We start from the raw sequence: 22,113 nt of genomic DNA on the forward strand, positions 1-22,113 counted from the left end.
ACTTTGGACTGAAGGAAAAAAAGTAAAAGAAGAACATAGGCAACTTTCATTGTCTACAAATTTGGACAGCCAAATTTTTACTGCCTATGTACTGAAAAGAATCTTTCCTTTTACCTGTGGCACAGTGAGAATTTCTGCGTTATGCTAAAACATTCCATACTGCCAATAGCTCAATTATATATACTTTTATAGTTCATTACCCAAACCATCTCTCTCCCTGAGAAATCCTGAAATTTAGCTATGCCTCATTGATTCACAGTAGATATGCCACTCTGGATGTAGTTTTTTAAAAAGAAAAAAAAGTGTACAGAATTAAAAACAACTTCACTCATTTACATATATGCTACTCTGTGATCTTGTCTGTTACTTTATTGCACTGAAGTTTCTGTTAGCCCATTGAGTGCTGTCATATTTGTTTAAAGGGCTTTCTAAAATCAAGTTCAGAATCTGATCTCTGTGTGGAACAATTGGCCTTCTTCTAAGCCTACCCTATTCATATCTGCAGTTTGTTGAGCAGACAGAAGCTGTAAACCCCCAGGAAACTTTCCTGCATTTTATGATAATCTTATTTTTAACTATGTGCCCTTGTGCTTGAGAGAAGCATGGGGATGTATCAGAACATAATGGTTATCACTAGAGGATACTATCACATTACCCCAATAATGAAGGTTTCTCTTGTATCTCGAATGCATGTAAGGACAAACATTATCATTCATGTTACTATGATTATTATAATAGGAATTTTACTCAACTGCAACTTGGAGGAGTGATTCACCTATTCTTCATCTTCTTTTGTATTTTACACAGTTGTGTCTGTCATGGCTCCTTTTAAAGGACATACATACAATTCAAAAAATTTTATATCACACATAATCCCTAATGTTTGACTTACCATCCACCAGTGGACACCTGGGGCATCCAATATCCACCTATAATTTTGCTGTAGGAATCATTAATCATCTTCTATCACATAGAATATTCCAACTGGTTTAATGAAAAGTTTATCGTTGATTATTACCCACAACTAGTCACAGAAGTTATCTTTGTTAATATCTCTGTAGCACAGATGAACATATCTCAATGGAGGTATCAGGCATATGCAGGAGGAAGCATGGACCTAGAAAATCATTCAAGGACCACTTAGTTGGTTTTAATTTAATGGAAACTATTTTAAGAAAAATAATTTTGCAAAAATCCCAGGTATCTTTGATACAGCTTTCTGACAGACTATTTTTGTTTCTTAGTATACCCTCTAAAAAATACTGGAAAAAAACTGTCAAAATAATTTCAGGGCTTTTTTTTTTTTTTTTTTTTTTTCACAAAATGAGCAAAGCAGTAGTGTAGATTTATGATAAATATATTTAAATTGTGTTAAAATCTTCAGTTCAATGAAGATTCATGTTATTAAAATTGGCTTAATATTTGCTAACAGAACCATAATAAAGAAATGGAATTTTTCTTTATTTTATTAACAAAAGCTAAACAATTTGACCAAAGGATTCATTTAAAATGAATAGTGCTGAAATTCCTACTCATACTCTGTGGATCGAAATAGTATATTATGTTCTTCATTATATCAAGTTGAAAGTGTGTACTTTAAAAATATTTAAATCAGTACATTTTAAATAATGAAATATTAATTTCCAAATATTGGGCAGATGAGGCAATAGTTTTTATGCCATATGCTTTTCTTTCTTTTTATCTGAAACTCTTGAATATTTACATGTTGTTTAAACTGTTTCTTTTCTTATTAAAAGTTAAGTGTTGTTTTGAATAATTATAAATAATTTTAGGTGTGAACAATTATGCTTTGCTTGTTTTATTTGTCTATTTAATTCAATTTAAAATGTATTAAATTAAATTAAAATCCATTAAAATTAGTTGTATTAAAATTTAAATTAACTAAAGTTAAACCTATTCAATACAATATCATAGGAATATGAAACATCAATATGCAAAAACAAACACAAAAAAACAAGCAATAAACCAGTTTTTCTTGAAATACATGAGTATACAATCTGGGGGCTAGATAATCAAGAAAGCTCACTAATTAAGAAATCGAAATAGGACTTCTTGTGGAACTAACAGTGCCATTTAACTCAACCAGGATCCCAATAAAAGATCCAAAAAGTACTCTGTTGTAGGCTAATTATCTTTCTCAATATGAGATGGCACAGGTCTCACTGGAAACAATTAGGCTTAAAAATGTTCATTTGTAAGTTCCTGTTTCTACTCACATATATTTGATATATTTGAATATACAATTTTTGAAATTTTAGAAAAACTACTACATTTAGGAAAATACACTTTTTAATGGGAAACTGAAACAAAATATTAAACATCATCATAATGTATTTTAATATCATAAAAACTTTAAGTTTTAGTGAGGGAGTTTCTGTAGGGAGAAAATTAATCTGCCTTCCTTTTACCTTCCACTTTGTAAACTTCATTACAAGGCTTGTTAATTCAAGGAAAAATGTTCATTATTTTTAGCCTTTAAAGCTTAAAAGTACAATTGAGAATCATTCACTACGGGCACATAATTTTCCACTGACTGACTGCTGTCTGCTTTCAAAGAACAATCATTTGTAATCTTATGATGTGATGGTGAGTAATCACCATCTTAAAGCGATTTCTTTCCTATTAACCTTTCTGTTAACTCCACAATTTGTTTACAACAAAAACAAACCAGTCAACACTTTTGTAATTTTCATTGGCAGCACAGCTTTTCTCTCTGATTCAAAAACAAAATACTTGGTTGACGTGTTCATTAAATTCTGACTTTTTTTCCTGGAGTCTCTTTGCAGTATTAAAAACAGCATGGGTGAGTCTTTTTAAAAAGAATTGGAATCTGAGACAAATCAAAACGAGAGTTCTATTATCCCTAATATGCTCTTGAGAACAGTGATCAGATTCCTTAGCTGAGTCAGTTTCAGCACTCAAGTTTTACATGTGTGTGGCTGCTCTGAAAACCACAGAGATATTTTGTGAAACCTTTTCTACTTGAGAGAAAAACAGGAGTCATATGCAATGGCTCCAGAAATTAATAGGTCTTGAACCTGTTTTCTTTTAGATAGAAATTGAGTAAATATGGAATAAGTTTTTTTTCTTTTTTATCTTTTCTTTGTTGTTGTTGTTGTTGGTCCTTATCCTTGGCATAAGAAGTTGGTATATTAATATTGTTTGAACACAAAGATATACAGGTTTATTGTCTGGAAATTATGTATGCAGCTTCAATTCATTTTATAAAACATCTGTGTATGTGTGATATACAAAGAATTGCAGTTAGCCCTAATTCACCCAATGCAAACCACACATAACATTATTTTTTCCTCTCACTGCATAACCTACCATTAATTTTATTAACGAGTTAAATCTTCAAATAACAGAAAGTCTTTGGATAATGACAAAGGTCAACTCCTCTGTGAGCTGGGCATTTAAAAATATTTTTAAAAGGTCAAACTAATTTAAAACACTAGTCTATAACCTTCAGCTACGTTGATCCACAACTATTTGTACCATTGTTTGCTGAAGCGCAGAGTACACTCTCTAATAAAAAGATGGAAAACAAAACAATGACAGTCACAGCCAGAGGTCAATACTGAAAAGATTTTTTAAAATTCTATTAATAAAGCTAACAATATATGATTTGAGTAAATGCTGACAAGCAGTACTTTTCAGCTGCTTTTGGAATACCTACCACTTTTATATGACAATTTTCCTTGCTGTGATAATTTGAATTTCCACCACAAAATAGCACTGCTGAGAGTCCAGCATTATATACTGTCACATGCAGTATTATATCTCAAACAGGATGACATGGTTCCTGCTCTCTAAGTACATCAGGAGTGAATGAGGAATATCTGAAGAAAACAAATACAACAATATCCTAACATTATGGCACAGGTAATGGCAAATTTTATCATTTCAGTTAAAAACATGAAGTCAACTAGAATTTATTAAACAAATAAACTGTGGAAGATAACGCATTGTCAAGTATTTTTCTTAAGATTCCCTATAAAAATAAGGTTTATTATAGCACTCCAAATGCAGGTGAATTTATGTAAGTACAATCAAAACATACGTCTTTATTAACGGCTTTACTACTTAACGTTTTGAACAATATGTGTATAAAAATAAAGTCAAATCCACACAAAATTTTAATTTTTTAATATTCTCGATGGAGCCGGTCATGGCAGAATCTAGGCAGAAGAGGAAGATGTTTTAAAAATCTTTATTTTTTTTACAGCTACTTTAGTGACAGTTTATTTTTCTACCGAAATTTTTCTTTTAATCAAATTTATACTTCCAGCTCTTACCTTCTTTATAAATCACTGTAGAATAATCACATAATTTGAAGTAGAAGGGAAAAAAATGTCCTCTTAAAATTGCTCCCTTGTTTCCACCCCCAGTCAGCCCAGGTTACATTTGCAGTCCTTAAAAATGTGATGAATAGGAAATAGAGTCATTTAAACTTACATATCACCTAGGAAATGTATAGAAAGGAAACTAAAAGCTACGCGACTTTTTAGTGATAATACACTCAGGATTTCATCAGACTTTTACAACAGTTAATAGGGTGAGAGACGGCATAGCTTCACAATGCCAGAAATAATGCCCCATTCCCATAAGTAGTTATATAATACCAATCACGGCAGCACTTAGTCTTTAACAAAAGATCAAGTGAGTTCTTTCTGGGAGTTACTTAATCCATAGATCACGACAATAAAGAGACTGAGTATTACTGTATATTATTCAGAGGAAAGGACAGAGGGCAGTGGGTGCTGGGCAACGGGTAGGTGTATGTGAGAAAGCCTTGCTACTAGGCTACTTTGACACAGTATTTGTACTTACAGGTTTCAGCATGGTCTCAATTCCTGCTCCATAAATCTCTAAGATTTAAAGATTTCTGAGATCAAAGGAACTTTGAGGGATTTATTCCACCAGTCATTTGCCACAGTTCACATTTATAGTTAGAGGGTATAATTCCTTGCATTTGCAAAAGTAACTAGGGCTATTCACAAATAAGTATCTGAGCCTACTATAGTTTTATAAACTATTGCATTTTGATACATTCATATAATTAAGTTAAACTCTTTAACCTATAAGAGGATGCCCACTGAATCCGTATCCTTATCTCAGCATATTGAGCTTATTTGACTTAATATCTTAGCAGTTCTTGCCTGAAGTTTACAAACATTGATGAACAAACTGGAATGATTTTTAAAAAAATGTTTAAACATTAACTATTAGTCCCCTTTGTATTAGTGAGGTTTCTCCAAAGAAATAGAACCAATAGTTAATCTCTCAGGATTATTCTAAGAAATTGGCTCATGCAATCATAGAGGCTGACAAGCACCAAGATCTACAATCAATCTTATTTCTGTCTTAGTTACTTTGGACTACTATGGCACATTAGCATAGACTGGGTGGCTTAAGCAAAAATTTATTTTTCTTATTTCTAGTGTCTGGGAAGTCTGAGACAAAATGCTGGAAGATCCAGTGTCTGATGAGGGCTTACTTCTTGGTTTGCAGAAAAATGACTTCTTGTTGTATCATCATATGGCAGAAGGAGAGCTAACAAGCTCTCTAGCCTCTTATAAAAAGTACTAATCCCATTTATGAGGTCTCTGCTCTCATGACTTAATTATCTCCCAAGGGCCCCACCTTCAAATACCTTCACATTGGGAGTAGAGTTTTAACATATGAATTTCGAGGAAACAGATTCTATCTATTGCAGTCCCTTATTTTAGCTATCAGCAAGTTTGGCCAAACCAGTATTTTTCTCTTAAATTTAATTTTAGCAGCCAGATTACGATATCGCTGACTTTCATCATGCTGCACATATTAAAATGTACAAGTTGACAAGTTAGGACCTGTGTATACAACTGCAAAACCAACACCACAACCAAGATAACCAGCATATCCATCATCCCAGAAAGTTTGCTTAGGCCTCTTCCTAATTATTTCTCATTGCTTTTCTCTACTCACTCTCACACAGTTTCCAGAAAACTACTACTCTAATTTTGTTCGCTCTACATTAGTTTGCATTTTTGAAAAATGACATAAAGGGAATTACATATTATAGCACATACAATTTTGTCTGGCTTCTGTCTTTCAGCATAATTATTGTGAGTTTCATCTGTGTCATGTGTCAATAGCTCATTCCATTTGATTGATCAGTAGTATTTCATTGTATTCATATACCACAATTGTTTATCTATTGACCTGTTGACAGGCATTAGAGTTGCTTACCAATAAAACTGTAGAAACATCTGTTTATAAATAATCATACAGATAAATGCTTTTATTTCTCTTGAGTAAATTCCTAGTAACAAAAGAGATGGCTCATAAGTGTAGGTGTCTATTTAACTTTTTAAGAAACTGCAACTCTGTTCCCAAAATGGCATTATCATTTTATTTTCTCCACAGCAGTATATGAGAGTTCCAGTTTTTCTGCATTCTCACAGACACTTGGTATGATTGGCCATTTTTGTTTAAAGCCATTCTAATTGGTATATAGTAGTATTTTATGACAGTTTTAATTTGCAGTTTCCTTATGGACAATGAGGTTGAGCATATTTTTCCTGTGCTTATTTACCATCTCTCTATATTTTACGGTAGGGTGCCTGTTAAAATATTTTGCCTATTTTTAATTGATAAAATTCAACACCCATTATTACTAAAAACTTTCAGCCAACCAAGAATAGAAGCAATCTTTCTCAATCTGATATAACATCTTGAAACATCTATTGTTAACATCAAACTTAATGGTGAAAGGCGGAATTTTTTTTAACCAATATCAAGAACAAGACAAAAATGTCCAGTCTTACTATTTCTCTTTAGCATTGTAGTGGAGCTTTGGCCAGTGCAGCTGGCCAAGAAAAATAAATTGGAAAGAAGTATAACTTGTTTTTACATAGATGACATGATTATATACAAATTCTGACCAAACCTATCAAAAAGCTACTGTAACTAATAAATGAGATCAGTAATTAAAGTTACATATACTAGCAATAATATTTTGGAAATTTTAAAACTATCATGTATAATAGCATAAAAATATGAAATATTTAGGAATGAATCTGATAATACATGTGAAATATCTGTATTCTCTAATCTGAGAACTGAAACCTTTATAATATTGTTGAGAGAAATTAAAGAAGACCTAAATAAATGGAAGAGATAAATCATGTTCATACCTCTGGGTACTGAATATTTTTCAGATGTACATTCATCTTAATTTGCTAAAAATTCAATAATATCCCAATCAAAATCCTAGGGAGCTTTTGTTTGGTGGAATTAACAAATCGGTTCTAAAATTTATATGGGAATCCACAGTATCTACAAGAGCCGAAATACTAGTGAAAATGAATAACAGAGTTGGAGAACTAACATAACTAAGAACTTAACATAATTTCAAGACATATTACAAAGCCGTTATAATCAAGACTGTGTTTTGGGTGTTAAGATAGATACATAGATCCATAGAACAGGGTAGAAAATCAAGCAAATATATATATATAGAGAGAGAGACATATATGAACAACTGATTTTCAAAAGAGTAAAAGTTTTTCTTCTAGGGTTTTTATGGTTTTGAGTTTTACATTTAAGTCTTTAATCCATCTTGAGTTAATTTTTGTATAAGGTGTAAGGAATTGGTCCAGTTTTAGTTTTCTGCATATGGCCAGCCAGTGTTCCCAGCTATTTATTGAATAGGAGATCCTTTCCCCATTGCTATTGCTTGTTTTTGTCAGGTTTTTCGAAAATCAGATGGTTGTAGATGTGTGGTGTTATTTCTGAGGTCTCTGTTCCATTCCATTGGTCTATATGTCTGTTTTGATACTAGTAGGTTACTGTAGCCTTGTAGTATAGTTTGAAGCCAGGTAGCGTGATGCCTCTAGCTTTGTTCTTTTTGCTTAGCATTGTCTTGGCTATATGGGGTCTTTTTTGATTCCATATGAAATTTAAAGTAGTTTTTTCTAATTATGTGAAGAATGTAAATAGTAGTTTGATGGGAATGGCAATGAATCTAGAAATTACTTTGGGCAGTATGGCCATTTTCACAATATTGATTCTTCCTATCCATGAGGATGGAATGTTTTTTTATTTGTTTGTGTCCTCTCTTATTTCCGTGAGCAGTGGATTGTAGTTCTCCTTGAAGAGTCCTTCACATTCCTTGTTAGCTGTATTCCTAGGTATTTTATTCTCTTTGTATCAATTGTGAATGGGAGTTCATTCATGATTTGGCTCTCTGCTTGTCTATTGTTTATGTAAAGGAATGCTTGTGATTATTGCACATTGATTTTGTATCTTGAGACTTTGCTGAAGTTGCTTATAAGTTTAAGCTTAGAGTTTTGGGGCTGAGGTGATGGGGATTTCTAAATGTAAAATCATATCTTCTGCAAACAAAGAAAATTTGATTTCCTCTCATCCTATTTGAATACCCTTTATTTCTTTCTCTTGCCTGATTGCCTTGGCCGGAACTTCCAACATTAAGTTGAATAGGAGTGGCACCATTCAGGACATAGGCATGGGCAAAGACTTCATGATGAAAATGCCAACTCTAACCAAAATTGACAAATGGGATCTAATTAAACTAAAGAGCTTCTGCATAGAAAAAGAAACTATCAGCAGAGTGAACAGGCAACATACAGAATGGGAGAACATTTTAGCAATCTATCCATCTGACAAAGGTCTAATATTCAGAATCTACAAGGAGTTTAAACAAATTTACAAGAAAAAAACAAACAACCCCATCAAAAAGCAGGCAAACAATATGAACAGACACTTCTTAAAAGAAGACATTTACATGGCCAACAAACATGTGAAAGAAAGCTCAACATCACTAATTATCAGAGAAATGCAAATCAAAACCACAATGAGATACCATCTTATGCCAGTCAGAATGGCGATTATTAAAAAGTTAAGAAACAATAGATGTTGGCAAGGTTGTGGACAAATAGGAATGCTTTTACACTGTCGATGGGAATGTAAATTAGTTCAACCATTGTGGAAGACAGCATGGTGATTTCTTGAGGATCTAGAACCAGATATACCATTTGACTCAACAATCCCATATCTGGGTATATACCCAAAGGAATACAGATTATTCTACTATAAAGACACACGCACACATATGTTTATTGCAGCACTATTTACAATAGCAAAGACCTGGAACCAACCCAAATGCCCATCAATGATAGACTGGATAGAGAAAATGTGGTATGTATACACCATGGAATACTAAGCAGCCAAAAAAAGGAATGATTGAATTTCCTTTGCAGGGACACAGATGAAGCTGGAAGCCATCATCCTCATCAAACTAACACAGGAACAGAAAACCAAACACCACGTGTTCTCACTCATAAGTGGGAGTTGAACAATGAGAACACATGGAAACAGAGAAGGGATCAATACACACCAAGGCCTGTTGGGGTTTGGGGGGGTGAGAGGAGGGAACTTAGAGGACAGGTCAATAGGTGCAGCAAACCACCATGGCACACGTATACCTATGTAACAAACCTGCATGTTCTGCACATGTATCCCGTTGTTTGTTGTTGTTGTTGTTGTTGCTTTGTAGAAATAAAGAAAAAAATAAAGAAGAAAATTAATTCAATGGAAATAGGAGACTCACTACAACAATGGTGGTATAGCAATTTAATGACTTTGGCCTGTACCTCAGGTCATATACAAAGTGAACTAAAAAAATGAATAAGCATAAATGCTAAAACTTAATAAAAAATGATTTTAGAAGTTAGTTTTAAGACACACAGAGAAGGTTCTCCACATGTAATAAAGTAATGAGAGGTAAGGCAGGAATCATGAAGAACTATGATTTATTTCTTAAATCTGTAAATATTCATAATCAATGAGAGAGGATGTAGGGGCACACAGTAATATTGATGAGGCAAACAAGTGAATTCTTAATCAATAGTGGTCATTGTCTTACTTCTTCCTAAAAGGAATTAATTTCCAACCAAACCTGGATAATATTTCTTCTGTTTTTATTCTTCACACGAATAGATAGAGTTGCCTCTAAGAGTTATAGAGTTGGGAATTTTGTCCAGCCCTGACATTTAGCGAAACAAATGTTATCTATCAACTCAGTGATATAAATTTTAATTTTCAATAAATGAGAATCTCTTAAAGAAATAGATAATGGTAGTAATAATGAAATATCTTTGCAAAAGATATCAAAGTTTCAGATTGTATAATAGTTTGAACATCAAGTTGATCATTTGAAAAATTTTATTCTTTAAGTATTCAACTTTGTCCAAAGGATGTAGACCTGTATTAGGAGACATAATAAAATATTATCAATAATAAATGTGCCTTATTTAAATAAATGAATATTTGAGAGCCTTTCCAACTGACAACGTCAGCAGGGAAAATGGAGATGAAACATTTGCATTAGCAGATTCAGAAGTGCTAGAAAAGGTACAAACACAGAAGCTGGGGAATTTCATGGTTCCAACTACTAACAATAGAAAAGAAATTTTATACATGCCTTTGGGAGTTAAAATAAGAATTAAACATTGTTTTATATCTTTACATTTATTTTCAGAAATAATTTCACCTATGTTACTGTATTTTGGGAATAGCCTCTACGACTATTCAGAAAATATTTACAATCACAAAATAAGAGTGATTGAAACACACATAAAAAAATCCAGAGGTAGAAGTTATAGGGCTTCCTCCCTATCGAAGGGTCCAACATTCTTCTGTTTTCTACTCCATCATTATTGATTCCCGTATCTATTATCAAGTCAAGTCATACATATTCCAAGATGGCTACTGAAGCCTGGACCAAATCTGCTCTTTCAATTCAACAGATGGGGAAAAACATTAAAAGGGTACATTGTCAACTGAATAAGCTTTCTTTAAGGAACCTCCCTGAAAGTTGAATACATCCATTCTCTTTACCTTTCATTAATTAGAATCTAGATTATATGGCAACAACAAGGTACATGGGTTATATCATCTTGTAGCTTGGTTTACCTTATAAATTGTATATGACTTTATATGGGAAGAACATGAGGATAAATGTTGGGTAGGCAACTAGCAAGCTGTGTTGAAGTCTCTATTGTTATTAGGCCACACTAAATTTTCATATTTTTTCTCTATTTTGGAGGGACAGAATATTATCAATTAGGAACAATCATTCTTAAATGTATAACTATACACATGATAAGTATGCAGTTACAACAATCATTCTTAAATGTATACATATACACATGACAAGTATGCAATTACAATGCTGGAGACAATCTGAGTTTGCATTTTCACATGTGTGCTCAGAAAGTACTTTTTAAATACTTGCCTTAGTGTCATAATCAAATAGTATTGTATAAATTTATGTAATTGTATCACTTTGACATTATTCACTGGAGGGCGCAAACTGTACTTAATGCATCTGTATCAGTCAACTGTTGCTATATTATAAACAATTAATACAATCTCAGTGACATTTAAAAATAAACATTGTTTTCCTCTCAAGCATCTGTTAAGCAGTGAGGGCAGCTCTTCTGACCTCAGTTGGACAGACTCAGTTATCCACTTATTAAGCTCAGCAAATTGATTCTTCTTCAAGTACCTAGTAGTGAATAAAGAGAACAAGCCTAATGCTGTAAGCCCTTGGTTGTGTCAACTGCACAAACCAAGTCACTGAGTCCAAAGTTGAGAGTCAGGGAAGTAGATTCCTTTGTAAGAATTGTACAATTACATGGAAAGGAGCAATGATACAGGAAAGAATGGAGAATGGGCTGGCAATTAAACCTACCACAGTAAAAATCCTCCCATATAAAGTCATATTGAAACCTCCTGAATTTAGGGCCTGACACAGATTGACCTCATTGAACAGATTATGTATTGAGGAAAGAAACACATTTTAAACCACATCCTCAGTCAGGCTTTTTTGCCCATTTCTTATATATAGCTTCACATTCTTTCTTAAAAATGATCATTGAAGTTTAATATATACCAGTTTTCCACTACTTTAATAAGTTCTTTAATATTAAGAACTTATTCATGAGCTGGGCCTAGTGGCTCCCACCTGTAATCACAACACTTTGGGAGGCCAAAGTAGGAGGATCGCTTGAGCCCAGGAGTCCAGGACCAGCCTGAGCAACACGGCAAGACCTTGTCTCTACAAAAATATTAAAAATAAAATAGCCAACTTTGGTGATGCATGCCCATGGCCCCAGCTACTTGGGAGGTTGAGGTGGGAGGATCATCTGAGCTCGGGAAGTGGAGGATGCAGTGAGCTGTGTTCCCACCACTGCATTCCAGCCTGGGCCACAAAGTGAGACTTTGTCTCAAAATAAGTAAGTAAATAAATAACTTATTCATAATTTGTCATCTGAATGCCTCCTACTACTGGTCGCACAATTGGTTCATCATTGTATGAAGTCTTCCACTGTGCCAGAACAACTATAAATATAAATAAAACCTAAGGAATGTATCATAAATTAGGGTTCATTAAAGTCTAAGGATTAAAAAAACTATATATAAAGTATTGAAAATAAGTTCCTGGTAATAAATAACACTCATTTTATAGTATGTTGCTATTAAAAACATTTTATTGAACATGAATTAATTGCAAGATAATGTTATAAGTTAATATTAATTTTTTAAAATTGGACATTTTATTTTTTAAAAAGTCCATGAAAAGCTGTGCTTTTCCACTTACAGGCTATATGACGTGGAAAAATGATTCAGCTGCTATGATTCTCAGATGTATTCTTTTTACATAATACATATGTGATTTAAAATAAAATATATATCTGAAATACTTAGCAAAGTGCTTGGCATATATTATGCTGTAAATAAGTATTATCTTTTTTCTTGCCTATTTCCCTCTACCAGTCAGAGTCAATTCAGAAAACAAAATCACATCAGTTACTTTACCAATAGAATTTAATGTAAACAATTGTTAACCACGTACAAATTTGTTAATTAGCTTATAAAAACGTCCAGACTAAAACTATAGGGTATCATGGAGGCAACAACTGAAATAATCTACCATTGTTCCCTACAGCTAGAAGAACAAAAGGAAGATGTTGGAATTACTGAAATTTAGAAGCTTGGAGGAGGGGCCCGAGAAAATGAAACACAAACCCTGGAGAAGTGGGTGCTGGTGTGACTGGTGATAAGGCTGGTATAGCAAATGTTGGAAAACCTGCAACCTGGATTTAGTTGCAACCACAGGGAGGAACTGCTGCTGCCAGGGCGAAGTGGAAGCTGCGGGAGCGAGAGAATGTAAGCGAGCCTACAGGAAGAAAACAGGAAGGAGGAAGTCACTTCCTCCCCCAGCCTTAGTCTCTCAGTACCACTTTCTCCTGGCAGAGTAGAAATGTGGTTTTTCAGATGCTAGTCCTAGCATCACAAAGCAAAGGTGAAGTTAGAGTGGAGAGAGAATAGCTTCATAAATAGCCTACATTTTCACTCCTCTAACTCCATTCATTTTTACCTCCTGTTTTTCCTTCTTACTTTCTATCATTTCTTTTTTCTTTTTGAGGTTTTTTTTTTCTTTTTTTTTTTTTTTTTTTTGTTTTTTGGAGGGAGTCTTGCTCTATTGCCCAGGCTGGAGTGCAATGGCACAGTCTAGGCTCACTGCTACCTCTTCCTACCAGGTTTAAGTGATTCTCCTGCCTCAGCCTCCTGAGTAGCTGGGACTACAGGCGTGTGCCACCACACATGGCTAATTTTTGTATTTTTAGTAGAGACGGGGTTCCACCATGTTGGCCAGGCTGGTCTCAAACTCATGACCTCATGATCTGCCCGCCTCGGCCTCTCAAAGTGCTGGGATTACAGGCATGAGCCACCACGCCTGGCCCTCTTTTTGCCTTTCTTTAACTGTATTTTCCTCCTGGCTGGCCTTCAGTCCTTCCTTCCTTCCTTTTTTGGGGGACAATAATTCTATGGGCTTGAAAAGACATGTTTTTAAATGTAAGCTATTGTCTTTTATGTAATAAACAGCTATCGAAAATTATACATCAGTTCAGGGAATCTATATAATCATTTAAAAAAATCTATGGTGCCAGGCACTTTACATGATCTTAATTCGAATTATTAAATTCTCACGATGATAGGGATAATGGCAGACCTAAGATTTGAACCCAACATTTTCAGCCTCCAATTAAGATGTTTAAATTTTTTTTTCTATATCACAGATTCCAGTTCATTTGGATAAGTAGAGATGAATAATTCAGTCATCACTGTCATTTGAACTAGGTAGGCCTCAAAAGAATATGAAAATTTTGATACATTGAGAATGTATATGATACATTATGAACACTGAAAAATTTATAAGCAAATTTGGGATAAGGCAAGACATTCTCCATAAACAATATTCAATAAGTCTAATAAACTAAAAAGTTGTAAAATTTCCAAAATAAATTTACATAATTTGGGAGGAATAAAAGTTTCTTTTTCTTATTATATATGTACTAAAAGTTTTAAGAGAAAATATTTAAAAGTATCATCTTTTACATTCCAGAATACAGTTTGGAAGTTAATTAATTGTACTGGGCAATAAAAAAAAACCATTAAGGTAGCTGTCTTGAAAAGTTCACTAACTGCTATGCTGATGGCAATTTCAAAAGCACATCTTATTATCTAATATGAGAAGATTAATATCAACTAATGTATTTCCTGGTAAAGATATAACATGAATTTAGACTTATAAAGATAAAATTATAACTAATCACCAGAGGTGAAAAGTAATTACTTACTTTTTTTTGAAATTACATTTGAAAACTTTAGAAAAATATATGTATTAAAACAAGTTTACTCTGTATGTAACTAAATCATCTAAAATATGCAAGCATAAATATTTAAAATGATTAAAGCTGCATTTTGATGATAATTTACAACTATATGTATAACTACACAGAAGTCTTCAAATGAAAGTTAAAATATCCAAAAACTCATGTTTCATTCTGTATTTACCTGTCACTAGGGAACCGTGATCTTCAGTTGGACTGTTTTTATTTGAGATTAGAAGAAGTTTGGAAAATTAGGAAAATTATAGGTTCCAAATAGAATATGCAAATATACTTGCCAAAGTACAGAGAGAGAGAGAGAGAGAGAATGACAGAAAGAGAGTGAGAGAGAAGCAGGAAGAGAAGGAGGATGGGAATGGGAAGGAGGAGGAGGGGGAGAAAGCAGAGGAGGAAATTGGTGGAAGGGGAAGGGGAGCGGAGACAGAAATAGGAAAATCACCTTGATTGTGCTGGATATAGGCAGAAAAGAGTATGTCACAAGCATACAAATTTAATCCCTTAGTCTAATTTTTACATTTTAATTATAAATTCCACTTCTACCTTTTCTTGTTAACAATTTCCAATAGACAATAAATTTGAATTGTTAGAATTAGGTGTTTCAAATCCAGTTCATTGTCTAATAGAAATTATGTTCAAGTTACTAATGGAGAAAAATATACCTTAATAGACCTCAATTGTATTAGGGACTCAGGTAATTACTACCAAAAACCAAGGTTCTAATGGGCTACTCATCTTTTGTTTTAAATTTTTATTTCAATAATTTTGGGGGTACAGGTAGTTTTTTGTTGCATGGATAAGTTCTTTAGTGTTGATTACTGAGATTTTGGTGCACCTGCGATTTTGCTGCACCTGTCACTGGAGCAGTGTACACTATACCTAATATGTCATCTTTTATTCCTTACTCCCCTTTCACTCTTCTGTCCTGAGTTCCCAAAATTCATTATATCATTCTTATGCTTTTGCATCCTCATAACTTAGCTCCTACTTATAGGTCAGAATCTATGGTATTTGGTTTTCTATTCCTGAGTTACTTTACTTAGAATAATGGCTTCCTGTTTCATCCAAGTCACTGCAAAAGACACTGTTTCATTCCTTTTTATGACAGAGTAGTATTCCATAAGGGGAATATACCACATTTTCTTTACCCACTCATTGGTTGATAGGCACTTAGATTGATTCCACATCTTTGCAATTGTGAATAGTGCTGCTATCAACATGTGTGTGCATGTGTATTTTTCATGTAATGACTTCTTTTTCTTTGGGTAGATACTCAGTAGTGAGAAAAAAAAATCAACGGAGTAAACAGATAACCCACAGAGTGGGAGAAAATATTTGCAAACTATGCATCCGACAAAGGGCTAATAGAATCTACAAGCAACTCAAACAAATCAGCAAGAAAAAAATTAAATAGGATGTTGGCTGTGAGTTTGTCATATATGGCTTCGAGGTTTATTACTTTGAGGTAAATTCCTTCTGTGCCTGTTTTGTTGAGGGTTTTCATCATAAAATGATGCTGGATTTTATCTAATGCCTTTTTTGTGTTTATTGAGATAATCATATGGTTTTTGTTTCTAACTCTGTTTATGTGATGTTTTACATTTATTGACTTGTATATGTTAAACTGTCCCTGCATCCTGGATCTGAAACCCACTTGATCATGTTGTGTTATCTTTTAGATACACTGTTGGATTCGGTTAGCTAGTATTTTGTTGAGGACTTTTTCATCTGTGTTCATCAAACATATTGCTCTGTAGTTTTCTTTTTTCTGTTATGTCCTTTCCTGGTTTTCTATTATGGTGGTACTGGCTTTAACAAATGATTTAGGGAGAATTCTCTCTTTCTCTGTTTTTTTTTTTTTTTTTTAATAGTTTCTGTAGAATTGGTACCAATTCTTCTTTGAATGTCTGATATAATTCAGCTGTGAATCCACCTGGTCCTGGACATTTATTTTTTGTTGGCAATTTTTAAAATTACTGATTCAATCTCACTGTTTGTTATTGGTTTGTTCGAGATTTCTATTTCTTCTTGATTTAATCTAAGAGGGTTGTATATGGCCAGAAATTTATCCAATTCCTTTAGATTTTCTAGTTTGTGTGTGTAAAGATTTTCATAGTAGCACTGAATGATCTTTTGTATTTTTGTGACATTGTAATATCTCCATTTTCATTTAACATTGAGCTTTTTAAATCTTCTCTCTTCTTTACATGGTTAATCTCACTATTAGTCTATCAATTTTGTTTATCTTTTCAAAGAACCACCTTTTGTTCCATTTATCTTTTGTATTTTTTTTTTCAATTTCATTTAGTTCTTCTCTGATATCTGTCATTTCTTTTCTTCTGCTGGTTTGGGGTTCGGTTTGTTCTTGTTTCTCCAGTTCCTTGAGGTGTGACATTAGGTTGTCTATTTGTGCTCTTTCAGACTTTTTGATGTAGGAATCTAATGCTATGAACTTTCCTCAGCATCACTTTTGCTGTATCCCAGAGGTTTTGATGAGTTGTGACATTAATATCATTCAATTCAAATAATTTTTTAAAATTTCCATCCTGATTTCATTGTTAATCCCCAAATTTTTCAAGAGCAGACTGTTTAATTTCCATGTATTTGTATAATTTTGAGGATTCCTTTTGGTGTTGATTTCCAGTTTTATTCCACTGTAGTCTGAGAAGATACTTGATACGATTTTGATTTTTGTAAACTTATTGAGATTTGTTTTGTGGCCTGGCATCTAGTAGAGCTTGGAGAATTTTCCATGCACTGATGAGAAGAATGTCTCCTCTGCAGTTGTTGTCAAGAACATTTGGTAAATATCTGTTATGTCCATTTGTCTAGGGTATGGTTTAAGTTCACTGTTTCTTTGTTGACTTTATGTTTTGGTTATCTGTCTAGTGCTGTTAGCGGAGTATTGAAGTCCCCCACGATTATTGTGTTGTTAACTGTCTCATTTCTTAGGTCTAATAGTAATTGTTTATATATTTGGCAGCTCCTGTATTAGGTGCATATAAATTTAGGATTATAATATCTTCTTCTTGTGCTAATCCTTTTATCATGATTTGATGCCCTTCTTTGTCTTTTTTGTTTTAACTATTGTTGCTTTATAGTCTGTTTTGTTTGATCTATGAATAGCTACTCCTTCTCACTTTTGGTTTTCATTTGTGTAAGATATATTTTTCTATCCCTTAGACTTAAGTTTATGTGAGTCCTTATGTGTTAGGTGAGTCTCTTGAAGACAGCAGATATTTTGTTGGCAGTTTTTAATTCAATTTGTCATTCTGTATCTTTTATTTATTTATTTTTTCTTGAAATGGAGTCTCACTCTGTCGCCCAGGCTGGAGTGCAGTGGTGCTATCTCAGCTCACTGCAACCTCCGCCTCCTGGGTTCAAGCAATTCTCCTGCCTCAGCCTCCCAAGTAGCTGGGATAACAGACATGTGCCACCATGCCTGGCTAATTTTTTTGTGTTTTTAGTAGAGACTGGGTTTCACTGTGTTAGCCAGGATGGTCTCGATCTCCTAACCTTGTGATCCGCCCACCTCGGCATCCCAAAGTGGCTGGGATTACAGGTGTGAGCCGCTGCGCCCAGCCAATTCTGTATCTTTTTAGTGCAGCATTTAGGCCACTTACATTCAATGTTAATATTGAGATGTGAGGTATTATTCTATTCATCATGTTAGTTGTTGCCTAGATACTTTCTTTTTATCATTCTGTTACTGTTTTTTAGGCCCTGTGAGTTTTATGCTTTAAGGAGATTCTATTTTGGCATGTACCAAGCTTTTGTTTCAAGATTTAGAAATCCTTTTAACATTTCTTATAGTTCTAGTTTGGTAGTGGAAAATTCCCTTAGCATTTGATTCTCTGAAACCGCAAGCAAAACCAAGTTTGTCATTCATTTATGAAGCTTGGTTTTCCTAGATACAAAATTATTGACTGATAATTATTTTGTTTGCGGAGGCTAAAGATAGGACCCCAATTCCTTCTGACTTGTAAGGTTTCTGCTAATAAATCTGTTGTTAGTCTGATAGGTTTTCCTTTATAGGTTACCTGATGCTTTTGTCTGACAGCTCTTAAGATTCTTTACTTCATCTTGACGTCAGATAGCTTGATGACTATGTGCCTTGGTGATAATCTCTTTGCAATGAATTTCCCAGGAGTTCTTTGAGCTTTTGGTATTTGAATGTCTAGATCTCTAGCAAGGCCAAGGAAGTTTTTCTCTATTACTCCCTCACATTAGTTTTCCAAATTTTCAGACTTCCCTTCTCCCTCAGGAACACCAATTATTTTTAGGTTTGGCTGTTTTATGTACTTCTTTATTTCTTGGAGACTTTATTTTATTAGTTCTTTTTTCTTTGCCTTTGACTGATTGGGTTAATAAGAGCCTTGTGTTTAAGTTCTGAAATTCTCTCTTCTACTTGTTCTAGTCTATTGTTGAAATTTTCCACTGCATTTTGTTTTTTCTTGTGTGCATTTCATTTCCAGAAATTCTTATTTTTTCTTTATGCTATCTATTTCTCTGGAGAAAAATTTATTCATATCCTGAATTTTTTTCTTAATTTCTTTATTTTTCACTTTTCTACATTATCTCCTTGAGTAGCTTAATAATTAACTTTCTGAATTATTTGGCATTTCAGAGATTTCTTCTTGATTTGGATCCATTGCTGTGGGGCTAGTGTGATCTTTTGGAGGTGTTATAGAGCTCTGTTTTGTCATATTACCAGAATTAACATTCTGGTTCTTTCTTATTTGGGTAGACTATTTCTTCACATTGTTCTTGAATTTTTTTTGATTGGACTTTTTTTTTTATTGCTTTTTTTCCCCTCTGAAGGATCTGACTTTAGTGTTCGTAGTTTATTTTAGTCTAATTTGATTCTTGGTGCTTTTAGGGGTGAAGACTCAGTATGAGTTCCTTAGTTATAGAGCATCTTTGTACACTGGGTTTCCCAGATGCTCGTTGTAGTAGTTGTATACTTGGTGTGTGAGAAGGTTCACTGTATCCTATGGGATTGGAATTACAGGGATCTCTTGAAGCTTATCTTGTTCTCTTGTGGTGTACACTTTATTTATTTATTTTATTTTTCCCAAGTACTTTATTTACGCAGTTGATGATTCAGGCTCCAAGCCAATAGGGGAGGTATCTGGGTAGGCACCAGTTGTAGCTAAAGCAGGTGGGCAAATGTAATACCCAATGTTGGGCAGAGGTCTTAGCCTTGATGAAGGTGACTCTTGGAGCTCTCAATTAGATGTGCTGAGGTTTTATCAGGGTGAAGGATGGGAGCTACGTCAGCTCCCATGCCAGACCAGCAGGAAAGCTATCCACCTCACAGCCTCACTCTTGTCCCAGTGTTCTGACTATTCAGATCACACAGGAACTTCTTTTCATCTGTAGAAATGTGCACGTTCCAAATAGGGAGGAATTGTTACTCTCACAATTTTGATATTGCTCTTTCTTTCTGGATATGGAATGTATCTACACATATGAAAGCTTCAAATGTTTTTAATTTATGATTATCATATTGTTACTAAATGACCATAGAACAGTAAATTGCACAATTAAAATGAATTTTAGCCAGTTTGTGTGACAAAGAAGGAGGAGGTAATAAAGAATCAAGTGAAATGCGTTCAAAACGGTTTTACCTCTCTGCACCAAAGCATTAACCTAGAATCACATTCTAAAGAAGATCTTTCTAATCAACTTCTCTAGAAATAAACAAAAACGACTTTCATTGAATTCTCAACACAAGAATCTCTGCCTCACAAGGGAACCTGTACCAGTTGCAGCATGTCTGAACTCAGTGATAGAGTGGGATGTTTGGCTAGCACCAATGTGGAGTTACAGAATTCTCCTTCCCATTCTCTTTCTTAGTACTCCTCTCTCTACACTGAGATCCATAAAGTTCTGGTCTGGATGTCCCAGCTTGGTTTGCTATTCTCTTTATCAAACTTTATTACCATTTTATAAATTCTTCAGTCACCATTACAGTAATAACATATACTTTATTTGCCAAGGGACATATAAACCATGCATGCATGTCAGATTTACTCTTGATATTATGTTGGTGCAAAAGTAATGGCATTTTTGCCATTTGTGTACTTGGTGTGTGAGAAGATTCACTGTATCCTATGGGAATGGAATCACAGGGATCTCTTGAAGCTTATCTTGTTCTCTTATGGTGTACTCTTTGTTTATTTATTTATTTATTTTTCCATTTTTGCCATTACTTTTGCACCAACCTAATAGTTTAGCTATCAGTGTAGTGCAGTCAGTACTCACCTCTTTTCCTTTGGCCACACCAGAGGTTACCTACATCTTTGGGGGACAGCTACTATACATGCTAATGACTTTCTACATCATGAAAATTTGTCTTTTCCTGAGGGCTTTCTCTGGCTACAAGAGCAAGATCAACTTGTGCCCAGGATACAGTGGAAGTGCCACAAAGTAGGAATTTAGTGTATTATACTTTAGCTTCCTATACCTTCAGACTGACAGTTGAGGTGTGTTCTACACAGTCTCTCAGGGAGTCTCTAGTAGGGTTGAGCTCAATTTGTCCCCAGCATTAATGTCCTATTTATTGGATTTCCTTCTTTATTATCCCCACTCTTTTGATGTACTTCCTGGGATCATTTCCCAAATACACTCTTTTAGAATCTTAAAAGTGGCAGAATATTTGTCATTTTATAGGCCCATGTCTTCAATATCTAGAATACAAGTCTCTTAGAACCAAGATATGAAAGGAACAGCCAATCTCACCATCATTCCCAGTGAGTAACTTGAATAGTTAGTGTGTTTCTCTCTGCAACCAGAGGCATATTTAGATTTAAGCCTCTGGTTCTTGAAAGAATATGGTGGCTCTATAAGAGAACATTGTAAGATTTCCATTTAGCATATCAGTGGCTGCCTGTAAGAGATTTAGATAATAGTTACTATTATCATGTCTGGAATTTTTATATTAATTATTATGGAGAGCTAGAGACACTATTATATAATGAAAACACGAAAAGAATATGTTGATCACTCAAGGCATTCACCTGGGTGCCTAATGATGTCTCCATGTCCAATAATAACATTAAGCAGGAAATTACAGCAACCAGGACCTGGCAAGGGCATGGTAACTAAGGACTCGTTTAATTCTTTTGCACTCTGTTGAAGGTCTGTGTTATCTGACTAGGCTTGCAGTCTGGACCAGCACAAGTGTTGCCCAAATATGAAGGGACCTTAAAAGAAGTGGTAGAAGAAAGAGGTAATAAATATGAGTTTTATTCATGAGATTAACTGTACCACATTCAATTTCAGTTTGACTAATTCTTTTGTTATAGTTCTTACCTTCTTAAGAATC

The sequence above is a fragment of the Nomascus leucogenys genome, chromosome 25 (genome assembly GCF_006542625.1).
Source record: "Nomascus leucogenys isolate Asia chromosome 25, Asia_NLE_v1, whole genome shotgun sequence".
Lineage (NCBI taxonomy): Eukaryota > Metazoa > Chordata > Mammalia > Primates > Hylobatidae > Nomascus > Nomascus leucogenys.